Source organism: Gossypium hirsutum, chromosome A12 (genome assembly GCF_007990345.1).
Source record: "Gossypium hirsutum isolate 1008001.06 chromosome A12, Gossypium_hirsutum_v2.1, whole genome shotgun sequence".
NCBI lineage: Eukaryota > Viridiplantae > Streptophyta > Magnoliopsida > Malvales > Malvaceae > Gossypium > Gossypium hirsutum.
This window is the reverse complement of record NC_053435.1, coordinates 18942853-18953989: the sequence shown is the minus strand read 5'-3', so window position 1 is coordinate 18953989 and position 11137 is coordinate 18942853. Positions and strand designations below refer to the sequence as shown.

At 37.5% G+C, this 11137-nt stretch overlaps 1 non-coding gene across 1 annotated transcript; it reads right to left on the bottom strand.

Annotated features, from left to right (window-relative positions):
* Positions 1-3192: 3192 nt before the first annotated feature.
* On the bottom strand, positions 3193-3299 carry LOC121212096 (small nucleolar RNA R71). Its single transcript, XR_005907306.1, has one exon. It is a non-coding gene; the product is annotated as a small nucleolar RNA R71 (small nucleolar RNA).
* Between the last annotated feature and the right edge of the window lie 7838 nt (positions 3300-11137).

The window sequence follows — 11137 nt, the reverse complement described above, 5'->3', positions numbered from 1 at the left end:
AAATAATGCTCTAACTTAAACATATTTAAGCTAATTAAATTATCAGAATTTAAACACATTTAAATTCTATCTTATTCTAGCTGAACTAAAATACTAACTTAATAATTTTATTCCGACTACTAAAATATGCATGAAAATTTAAAATCATGTCCTCAAGCTCAATGAACTATCATGAAGCTGAGTTGAGCTCAAGCGAGCTAGATCGAGCTATATTAATCTCAAGGAATGCGCAAACGAGCTCATTGAGCTGGAAATAAGCTTATTTGAGCTCATTGAACTGAAATCAAACTTCATTTTACACTTGGGCTCCTTGAGCTTAGGCCATTCTTGATGTGGTGGAGTTGGGTCGTCACATGCTGAGACCGAGTTCACATCATATACATTAAAAATTAACTCATTTATTCATCAATTCATTCAATTCAGTCCACAACACATATTTAGGCATTTTTACACTTTAGCCCCTAAAGTTCCACAATTAATCAGTTTAGTCCCTATTTCACAAATATACAAAATTCACACAATTCAACTTAACCCATGCTTAGCCGATTTATACATAAGTCCCTCGTAACCCAAAACTTTCATTTATTTCACATTTCAACCACACAATTTGCATATTTCATAATTTAATCCCCTTTTTTGACATTTTTGTCAAAAATTACTTTACAAAACTAGTAAAACTATCATCAAGCTTTCATATTTTAACATTAAACATCAAATAACTCAAGATTCAACAATGGCAACTCTCAAAATCTTTAACAGTTTCAAAATCTAAGGTACGGGCTACCTAAATTGAGTTGCAACAACTACAAAAACATAGAAATTATCAAAAACTGAGCTCAAACCATACCTTAATCAAGCTAAATGTGTGTTGAACCCTAAATGCTCTCACATGGCTTCTTTCTCTTCTAATTTCAGTTGAAGATTATGAGATTAAAGTTTATTTTAACTTTGCTTTATTTATTATATGTTTATTCCCATTTTTACCAAATTAACCTTAATTAATAAACTTTAAAAACACATAAGCCATGTCCATCAATGTCCATGATAAACGCTAAATTATACATATTTTTACCCCAAATACTTAGCATATTTATGGATGTTTATTACTAGATTTGTGGATTTTGGTGCTCTTAATCCAGTTATTTCATGTTTTGTACTCAGGAGAGCACCAAGAGTCAAAAGAAGCTAAAAACGAGAAAAAAATGACAAAACAGACCAAATCGAGAAGATGACACGGCCTAAGCCTTGCCACACGGGCAGCTTACACGCTCTTGTCTTTCGAGGGTGTCGACCAAGGCTTTCACAATTCACATGGCCTTGCCATTGACCCACACGATCGTGTGCAATTTAACGGATTGAACATGGCCTGGTAATCACGTCACACAGCTGTGGCACACGGGCGTGTCCCTTTTTTAAGAAGCTATATTTTACACGGAAAAGGATACTTAGGGAGGAAGAAATTCAATCTACAGCTTATATAGACACCCTAAGTATGACTTAGAGATGGGGTCCCCCTCCAGAACTTTTCTGGAGTATAAAACCACACGCCGGGAATTACTTGAAGGAAGCAAAACGATCCATCCCAAAAGCCAGAGCAACTCCAAGATTGAAGATCTCTCTCAGAATTCCTTCAAGGGTTTTAGAGTTTTCTTTATGTTTTGTTATTTTCCTCCTTTTGAGATGTACTCTTATTTTATTATGAACTAAACCCCTTAGATACCTAAGGGGGTTGAAACCTGTGATGGATCTTGTTATTATTATCTGAATTGTATTATAAATACTTGATTTGTTCTTAATTATGTGTTCTTAATGCTTGAGTTAATATTTCGGGTATTGATTCATGATTTGATGTTCTTATGTAGAGGAGCAAAAGTCCCTGTCTAAGAGTAGATTTGGCATAACTAAGCGGAGTTGATCGAACTCTTAGAAATAGGGTTACAAGATTTTACCGAATTAGGGTGAAACCTAATATGGGAGTCCATAGATCGATTTATTGCTTCCCTAGAGGTTTTAATTAAGAAAGAGATTTCAATTAATTTAACTGAGGGTTAGACGTTATTAGTCTCGAAAGAGATAATAATATAGGTTAGGGAGTCTCACGGATCAAGTCAAGTGAATAAATCATCTGGTTCAGAGTCAGATAACAAGTGAAATCTAGGTGGATTCCTCCTTGGGTGTCGTCTTTATCAATTACTTTTCTTCAAGTCTTTTTCCAAATTTTCTCTTTGCTTTAGTTTAATTAGTTAATTAGTTTAGTTAATCAGTTTAATAAACAACCCCTCTTTATTTCCAGGTTAAATAATAAAAAGATAGTTATTAATAGTACTTTTGGTTCCCTTGGGTACGATATCCCGGTCTTGCCATTACTATACTATTGTTTGATAGGTCCGCTTGCGTTTTCGTCGTGATAATAGTTAGTCTAGGTTTGATCTTCATTATAAATATTTCTTACTTGTTACGAATCACGCGATCAAGTTTTTGGCGCTGTTGCCGGGGAACTAAAATATTAGGAAAATTCAATTTTTATTACTTTAGCCATTTATTTTTCTTACAATTTAATTTAATTTTATTATTATTTATTAATTTACTTTTTCTTTCTCTTGGCAGGTTTTTATAGTTTATGACTAGAAGAAACCCGTCAGGACCATTACTTTTTCACGAAGAAATCAATCGTACAGTTCATAGAAACCAAAGAGAAATAAGGCGAAGCTTAAGATACACAGAGAACAAGCAAGAAGACGATACTTAACCCCCAACTGAAGAGATGGCTGAAAACCAAGGCAACCAGCTACCTCCTGCAATTGCGGCTAATCAAAATCCTGCTCCACGTACTATGTATGATTATGCTAAACCTTCTCTAACAGGAACTGAATCTAGCATAGTTAGACCGGCTATAGCTGCAAATACTTTTGAACTAAAACCTAACACAATTCAAATGATACAGTAGTTTGTTCAGTTTGATGGTTTGCAGGATGAAGATCCCAACGCTCACTTAGCAAACTTTCTGGAATTTTGCGATACATTTAAAATCAATGGTGTTCCTGATGATTCCATTCGTCTTTAGTTATTTCCTTTTTCATTAAGGAACAAGGCTAAACAGTGGTTGAACTTGTTACCACGAGGGTCAATTACTACTTGGGAATAAATGATCGAAAATTTCTACTAAAATATTTTTCGCTGGCTAAAACGGCTAAGTTACGTAATGATATTTCTTCTTTTGTGCAGATGGACTTAGAAACACTTTACGATGCATGGGAGAGGTACAAAGATCTATTGGGAAGGTGCCCTCACCATGGGTTACTGCTTTGGCTTCAACTACAAACATTCCACAATGGTCTGAATCCCTCAACTCGGCAAATGGTTGACGCAGCTGCTAGCGGAACCATCAACAACAAAAGACCTGAAGAGGCTTGTGAATTCATTGAAAAAATGTCACTGAATAACTATCAATGGTAAGTCATGAGGACTAAGCCAACAAAAACAGCCGGCATTTATAATGTCGACTCAATTACTATGCTGTCAAATTAGGTAGAACTTCTCAATAAAAAGATTGATGGTTTACTTGGTTCTACGCAGGTACATCCAGTAATGAGGTGTGACTCAAGTAGAGAAGGTGTGCATACAGAATATCAATCCTTCAATCCTATAACCGAAGAGGAACAAGTTAACTATATGGGTAACAATAACTTTAGATCTCAAAATAACCCATACAGTAATACTTATAATGCAGGTTGGAGGAACCACCCAAATTTCTCCTGGGCTGGAGGAATCAAAAGCCACAAAATCCTCCGGGTTTTGAACAGCCACCTTATCAACAAGAGAAGAAACCGAACCTTGAGGAGATGCTCTCAAAATTCATATCAATGTCAAAAACCCAATTCCAAAATACCGAGACAGCACTTAAAAATCAACAAGCATCGATCCAAGGGCTCAAAACTCAGATAGGCCAGCTATCCAAACTAATCTCTGTACGATCACAAGGTAGCTTACCAAGTAATACTGAACCTAACCCAAGGGAACACCTCAAAGTAATTAGTACTCAAGATAAGAAAGGATTCATTGCGCCTGAGCCAGAATTGATGCAAGAAACTGTGGTGAGCAAAGGTAAAAGTGAGGTAAGTCATAACAAAATGGTGAATGAAGAATATAAACCTCGTATCCCATATCCTAACGTGACAAGAAAAGACCGCTCAGACGAACAATTCGGTAAATTCCTTAAACTTTTGAAAAAATTACATATTAACTTCCGTTTATTGAAGCTTTGTCGCAGATGCGAATGTAATGAAATTTTTAAAAGAGCTTTTAGTCAATAAGAGGAAGTTGGACGAAGCGTCGCATGTAGAGCTAAATGCAGTCTACTCAGCTATTCCACAGAATAAGCTACCCCACAAATTGAGAGATCCAGGGAGTTTTACAATTCCTTGCTTAATTGGTAGTTTAGATATAAGTCATGCATTAGCTGATTTAGGGGATAGTATTTGTAATTCCCTGTACCCGAGACCGTTGTCGGAGTCGAACACGAGGTGTTAACGGACTTAATTCATTACTTAAACAGCTCATACAATTCATTTTAAAATTTCCAGACAAGTTGGCTAACTGCATCACATTCGCTTTAAAAATCATATCTCGAGTTCCGAAACTCAAAATCCAATTCCATAAATTTTTCATGAAACTAGACTCATATATCTACCTATTAATTTTTTTCTATAATTTTTGGTTAGGCCAATTAGTACAGTTTCTTAGTTAAAATCTCCCCTGTTTCAGGGTTTGACTACTCTGACCTCTGTGTATTACGAATCAGATATCTCCCTGTACAGACTTTCAATGACTATGTCGTTTGGCTCTAATAAAACTAGACTCAATAATGAATCTGTACATATAAATCATGACTTCTAATTATCTTTTTAAAATTTATGGTGAATTTCCAAAGTTAGAATAGGGGATCCAGAAATCGCTCTGGCCCTGTTTCACAAAAATTTAAACATCTCATAAAATATAGCTCATATACCTGTTTCGCTTCTTCCATATGAAAATATACTCATCAAGCTTCGATTCCATAACTTATTCATTATTTAATTCCATTTAAACTATTTTTAGTGATTTTTCAAATTCACGTCACTACTGCTGTCTGAATCTATTTTATGGTAAATTTTACCTATTTCATGGTTTCCATGGATTAGCTAGTAATTTGACATACATAACACCAAATATGATCATGATTAGCCATCCCAATGGCTAATCATTACCAAGCATTTCCATACCACTCAATAACCATATCATAAGACCATATATACAAAATGATTATAATGCTATACATGCCATAAGCATCACCAAGACATTCATATCACATTTTCATTTATCATCTTTCCATATTGTTGTTATATCGAGTTTTCAACCCAAGGGTTAAGTACATACCTGTTCAAAGTATCCATTTCACAACACTTACCAATACGTCCCTTTCATCTTGAGTATTCCTCCATTTGAGTTGAACTTTACCCGTTGAACACATCGGAATATAATTCGGATACATGGAAAGTTTGCACATAAGTGCTACATATGTAATCAAGAAATCATGTAACCCGCCCCTAAGTGAACTCGGACTCAACTCAACGAGCTTGGGCGTTCACATCCATAAATGAACTCGGACTCAACTCAACGAGTTCGGATGCCTGTTACATCTCACGAACTCGGACTCAACTCAACGAGTTCGGACATTTGCATCCATAAGTGAACTCGGACTCAACTCAACGAGTTCGGATGCTCAACCATCCTAGTGACATGTCACTTGTATCCTAATCTATTCCTAAGGTTCAAACGGGCTTTTTCCCTCGATCTCACATTTGTCGTCTTCCATGGAATATCGGAACCGATACTCGGTAGCAATTCATATTTATCAAGTAGTAAACATAATTTGCATATTACTCAACATTAACCACAAAGCATAATATTTCACAATAAAAAAAATCAGCATATCATCATATCATTTAAATAACATAAAAAAATTTAAAATAATAACTACGTTACCAACATTTACATATGAACTTACCTCGTATGCGAAAATCGCTACTTTTACCATTTCGTCCACAACTTGGTATTTTCCCCATTTTAGCCCGAATTTTAGTTTTCCTTGCTCTATCATTTAAAATATAGTCTAATTAGGACTCACATTATTCAAATTGACCCAAAATCATATTTTGGAAAAATTACAATTTTGCCCCTAAACTTTTGCATAGTTACACTTTTGCCCCAAAGCTCGTAAATTAAAATTCAGCCTATTTTCTTATGTTTTATGACATGCTGATCATTTTTCCCTTCTATGGCAACATCAAATTCTCACTCTAACATGTACTTATGACTATTAGGTATTTTTACCGATTAAGCCCTTTTGCTAGTTTTCGCTTAAAATCGAGTAGCACAAGTTATCTAACATAATTTAAAACCTCATATTCTATCATAAAACATAAAAATACACAAATTTAACCTATGGGTATTTTTCCAAATATAAACCCTAGGTTAAATTATTGCTAGCATAAGCTTAATCGAGCTACCAGGACTCCAAAAACGTAAAGAACTTGAAAAACGGGGCTAGAATAGACTTACAATCGAGCTTGGAAGCTTGAAGAACCCTATCCATGGTTTCTCCTTGCTATATTCGGCCATGGGGTTGAAGATGAGCAAAATTGGCTTTTAATTTTGTATTTTAATTCATTTTACCCCTAAATGACTAAAATGCCCTTACTACTAAACTTTCCAAAAATTCCATCCATGTCCAATTTTTGTCCATAGACTTAGAAATTGGTAAAATTCCTATTTAAGACCTCCTAATTAATATTTCAAAACAATTTCATACTAGAAACTTCTAGAATGCAAGTTTTGCAAATTATTTGATTTAGTCCCTAATTTCAATTTAAGCACTTTATGCATAAAATTTCTTCACTAAATTTTCACACAATCATGCAATCATATCATAGACCTTAAAATAATCATAAAATAATTATTTCTATCTCGGATTTTGTGGTCACGAAACCACTATTCTGACTAGGCCCAAAATCAGGATATTACAGTATTAACGTCATGCCGTACAAAATGTTTAAGCAACTAGGTCTTGGGAAACCTAAACAAACTAGGATGAGCATTCAATTGGCAGATAAAACTATAAGATTCCCTAGAGGTATTATTGAAGATGTACTTGTGAAAGTAGATAAGTTCATATTCCCCGTTGATTTCGTTGTTCTAGACATAGAGGAGGATAATAACACCCCTTTGATTTTAGGAGGCCCTTTTTAGCAACTGCTAAAAAATGATTGATGTTGACACAAGTGAGCTCACGCTTCGCGTAGGAGACGACACGATCACCCTTCAAGCTCGTAATTCTGGCATCAAATTGAACATTGAAGGTAATAGTCCACACCAATCTACTAAAACTGACAATATTACTATGTAGAATTTGAGCTTCAAAGAAGTTCACGAGCCATGTTCCAGAAATGATAGAGGACACATTCATGAAGAACGAAGGTTACGGATAGAGGAGCTGGACGAATTGTGAGCACACAAATCGAGAACACATGATAAACCAAAACTACGCCAAAACAAGCCCGATACCTCTCCAAATCAATTTAAGGTTGGCGATAAAGTCTTACTAGATGCCGCAGATCCCCACATTGTCACTACCACACCTAATGAGGAAATCCCTCTTACGGTACTCAGTATTTTTCCATTCGGTACGGTGGAGGTGAGTCATCCCAAGTTCGACACTTTTAAGGTATACAACACCCGATTAAAACCTTATCTTGGTTAGATTGATAGCAGGAATGAGGAGTACGAACTCCTTGAACCACCCTGACCATTCACTAGAGAGGTAAGTCAAGCTTGGACTATAAATAAGCGCTTCTCGGGAGGCAATCCGAGCACTAACATATTTTGATTTCTTTATTTTTAATTTCTAATACTTTAAATCATTAACTTTATAATACTTTAAATCATTAACTTTATCTTTAAATTGCAAAGTTTTTCAGCATACATCGCCAGGCACACGGGCATGCCTAAAGCCGTGGCCAAACAAGGGAAGAGACACGACCGTGCGATATGGCCATGTGGAAGCAGGACATGATTTCCCCAAAACACAGGATGCGATAAATCCCCATGGCCGTGCGACATGGCCATGGGTGAACTTGATAGGTGAATACGGGAGCGGGAATAGAAAAACACGGGCGTGGTTAAGCCGTGGACAACAATCCACGGGTATGGTACCCTAACACATGAGCGTGGGAGAAGCGAACAAAGCTAGGCACGACCATGCGACATGGTCGTGTGCCACACACGCCCAAAACACATGGGCATGGGATAGTAGGCGGGAACGACCTAAATCATAAAATTCAAAAAACACGGGCTCACCTCTATATAAGCAAACCACTGTTCATCTTTTTCCCCTTTCAAAACCCTAGCTGAAATCTCCCCTTATCCACTTCCTAACCCTTACTCCAGCCACCATTCCCCAGATTGTCATTTCCCTAACCCCCAAACCATCCTAAAATCCACTCCTCCTTCATTAATCCTCACTTTCCCATCTCTTTTCCCTCCATTTTCCCTCCACACGCCTGTACCCCTACATCACACACCCATGCTCGCCTCCAACACGTCCGTGTGCCACCCTGCAGTAGCTTTTGGTTCACTTTCTCACCCTTCTTTTTCCAATATGTGTTGCTACATTGGTATTCTTTATACCTTACACAGATATTGTTACTCTTATCAATTTGTTCTGAATAATTTAGGAATTTTCTTTAGTATTTTCTATATTTGAACTGTTAAAGCTACTAAATAGCATATACTAGTTTTAAGATTCTTGCTTAACTGCTGATGCATCTTTGATTCCAGTAAATGTTTCTGAATAGTCATATAAATTTTTCACCTCTCGCTTGATATCGTTACATGTTAACACATTTTGGAACTACTGTCATAAGATTATATCAATGCTCATACATTTTTAGATACATTATGTCATCATCAAGAGGCAAAAAGGCTGCGGTCCCATCCTCAAAAAGACGTAGGGGACCGGGTTCTTCCTCGGTACGTGCTATAGCCGAAGTTTGGCACCCGTTCATTGAGTTTCCGTAAGCTTCAAAGAAGGAGCTATTTCAAATACTACGCGCACGACCCCTCACTACAGTTTGTTGCATCGATTGGCCTGCTGTAGAGCAAGTCCAGCTAGCTGATGCCATCCGTGCCCTCCTGGCCACAGACCTATGGGAACGGTTCTTCTCTATTACCGAACCCACTTATCTAGAGCTAACTTTAGAATTATGCTCTAGTTTTCATCTACAGGTGGTGATGACGAACAATGATGACCCCGGCACCATTCAATTCTGATTAGGCGTTCTATTTCGCGCGATGAGTGTCCCAGAGTTTGGAGTCGCTTTGGGACTTTACATTGATGAGTTTATGGAGGAGGAGGACATAAATGCACTACCACGCAATATCCACATTTCTCCCTCCTTGTGCTTGAAGGCTTTGGCACCACTCTCTTCCACCTACGACCCCAGCCGCTCGAAGGCCTCAGCTCTTGCCCCTTCCATACGCTATCTCCATGCCATATTGGCACACACCTTGATCGGAAGGAGAGAGAGCACCGGCGTAGTCAACACCCACGACGCCTACTATTTATGGTGCATGACGAATGTACACTTGACTGACTTGGCATACTTCATCACTTTCTCCATTTGCCATCAGATCGAGCGTCATCAGAAGGGAGTAATCTCTATCGGTCCCTACATGACGCACCTCGCCAGACACTTTGGCCTCATTAACACCGTGGCCCAATCATCAGCGCTTACACTGATAGGTCAGATGTCCCCATAGGGCATCACGATTGTGTTACACATGAGAATGATCGAGCGCCAACGTGGGACCAATCCTCCTCAGTACCGTCTCACTCATATCATTGACGAGGAAGATCTTGAGGACGTTCCTGATGATGTCCCCCTACAGCACGAGGAGCCTTCTACCACGCCACCTAGGGAGCGACCAGTTCATGCGGCTTCTTCATTGGCACACCTTTCCGACCGACTCGCTTACTCCGAGCAGTATTGTGATTGCATCATTCAGAACAAGTAATAAATATTTATAATGAAGATCAAAACTAGACTAACTATTATCACGACTAGAAGGCAAGCGCCCCTATCGAACAATAGTATAGTAATGGCAAGACCGAGATATCGTACCCAAGGGAACCAAAAGTACTAGTAATAACTATAGTTTTATTATCTAGCCTAAGAATAAAAGGGTTTTTTTTAATTAACTAATTATTTAAACTAAGAAAGCACAGAGAAAAGAATTGGGGAATTGCTTTTGAGAAAATCGATTGACTTGAGGCAATACCTAAGGAAAAATCCACCTAGACTTTACATGTTATTCTGGCTTCGAATCGGACGATTTATTCATTCAATTTGTTCCGTAGAGATCCCTAAGTTATGTTATTATCCCTATTCAAGACTAATAACGTCTAATCGCTAGATTGAATAACCGAGACTTTTCTCTAATTAACACTCTAGGGTTGCATTAACTCGATCTATAGATCCCCTTATTAGGTTTCACCCTAATACGGTAAAATCTTGTCACCCTATTTCTAGGCGCGCAATCAACTCTGCTTAATTATGGTAAATGTACCCTTAGACAGGGTCTATTCCTCCTCTGAATAAGAGCATGTCTCGAATCAGTATCCTGGGATTTCAAAACAAGAATTAAGAACACATAATTAAGAACAAGTTAAATATTTATCATACGATTCAGAAAATAATAACAAGATTTGTCCTAAGTTTCATTCCTCTTAGGTATTTAGAGGATTTAGTTCATAACCAAATAAGAAAACATCTCAGAAGATTAAAGAATACAAAACAAAAAGAAGGCCCAAAACTCCTGAAGGGGAATTGAGGAGAGATCTTCAGTCTTGATGATGAATTCGGCTTCTGAGATGGATCAATCGGCTTCCTTGGGGTAATTCCTTATCCCTCTTCTCTGTATCCCCTTTTCTCCTCCTCTAGTTCATATTTATAGGCTTTCGAATGCCTAAAAACCCTCCAAAGTGGCCTTTTCCAAATTGGACTTAACTTGGGCTCAGCAGAGACACGCCCGTGTGACACGG